The 1,717-nt window shown below is 40.1% G+C and overlaps 1 non-coding gene across 1 annotated transcript; it reads right to left on the reverse strand.

Annotated features, from left to right (window-relative positions):
• Positions 1–285: 285 nt before the first annotated feature.
• LOC142425313 (U1 spliceosomal RNA) lies at positions 286–448 on the reverse strand. The gene has a single exon (XR_012779658.1). It is a non-coding gene; the product is annotated as a U1 spliceosomal RNA (small nuclear RNA).
• Positions 449–1,717: the final 1,269 nt, after the last annotated feature.

Below are 1,717 nucleotides of genomic sequence, written 5' to 3' on the forward strand. Positions count from 1 at the left end.
TTTGTACGTGATATTAATGACATTGTTCAAAATGTTCTGCATTCAGTTGCCTCCCCCTCCTTTGGAACGGGCACAAAGATGAGCTCTCCAGTCCATTACCAGGCTGCCATCTTCCGAATGTCTCGTGTAGACTAGCGAGTGTTTCCAGTGCTTCAAAGGGTTTTAGAAACAGTCTCATTACTATTTCCGAGATTCCTGGAGCTTTCCTTTTTTGCAATGCCTTCAGTGAAGTTCGGATTTCTTCCTTTATTACCATCAGTTCTTTTTTCTTTTTTTTTTTTTTTACAGGAGAGAGCTCGAACACAGTCCCCCACCACCACAAATTATGCAGTCGAGTTTCCCACATTTGGGGAAATCGCCAGGGTCGGCACATCCAGAGTGCAATGGATAAGCCTCGGCTTGGGGAAACCACCTTTGTGATCATGGCATCTCCCGGCCAGGTAAGAATCCATCAGTTCTTAGTCATGTGCCACCTCTCGAAATGTTTGAATGCCCCTTGAATCCTGCAATACTTTAGCTCAAGGCTTGAATTTTTCCCTCAGTTCTCTCAACTTAAAAGATGCTGAGTGTGTTCTTCCTTTGGGTTTTCTAACTCCAGGACTTTGCACTTTTCATTGTAATTCTTTATTCCGTGTTCTTGAGTTTCCTTTAACATTTTCCCATCACCATATCTTCTCCTTGCTTTAGTTTGAACGTATCATCTGAAATCCACCTTGATTTTTTGTCTTTTTAATGAAATTTTAATTTCTTCATGTTTGATATTTGTGATGCCATTCCAAACTTGTCTAGTTTTCCATCATTGGTGTTCAATGTGTAAAATCTATTCTTGGAATGATCTCTAAATTCAAGTGGCAAATACTAAAAGCATATTTTGGCTCTCATGAACTCGTTTTAATTTTCTGCTGAAACTTAAACTTGCCTGTGAACAATAATGATCTGTTTCACACTTGATTCCTGACCTTGTGTTGTCTGACTATATTGAGCTTCCCCATTCGATGTGGACAGTTCAATTCCTGTGGATTCTATCTGGTGAATTGTGTAGTTGCCATTTAAGTTGTTGAAAAGGGTATTTTCAATGAAGATGTTATTGGTCTTACAAAATTCTATCGTGTGGACTACAGCTTAATTTGTGTCACCAAAGATATATTTTTCAATTACTGATTCTTACTCTGTGTTAGTCTGAGTTGACTAGGGGGGAAAATATCCAGAGGCACTCATATGTGTGTAAGAGAGAATTTAATATCAAAGAGCAATTGTACATTAAGAAAACATCCCACTCCAGATCAAATCCTTAAGTCCGATATTACCCCATATATAAATACTAGTCCATAAATTCCTCTTTAGACTCACACAGCCATGCAGTGATGCTGAATGCAGGAAGATCACAGACCAGTGGCTGGAAAGTCTTATGGATCCAGTGGTGGTGAAAGCCTCCCAGCACTGACATGGGTCTCCATGTGGCTCCTCCAGTTCCACGGTTCTGGAAGCATCAATGTAACTCCATGTGGCTTGTCAATAGGAATACGCAGCAGAGAGTATGAGTGTATCTGGCCTCCACAGAGCTAGTTATCTCCGTAGCACCTCCAAATGACATCAAGCTGTGACCTGATTGACAGGCTAGATTCCACCCCTTTTCAATTTGATAGATGATTATGTAACTGCCACATTCTCTCTTTTTTTTTCTTCCCACTTTCACATTCTAGTCTCCCATAATTAT

This window comes from Tenrec ecaudatus, chromosome 13 (assembly GCF_050624435.1).
Source record: "Tenrec ecaudatus isolate mTenEca1 chromosome 13, mTenEca1.hap1, whole genome shotgun sequence".
Taxonomy (NCBI): domain Eukaryota; kingdom Metazoa; phylum Chordata; class Mammalia; order Afrosoricida; family Tenrecidae; genus Tenrec; species Tenrec ecaudatus.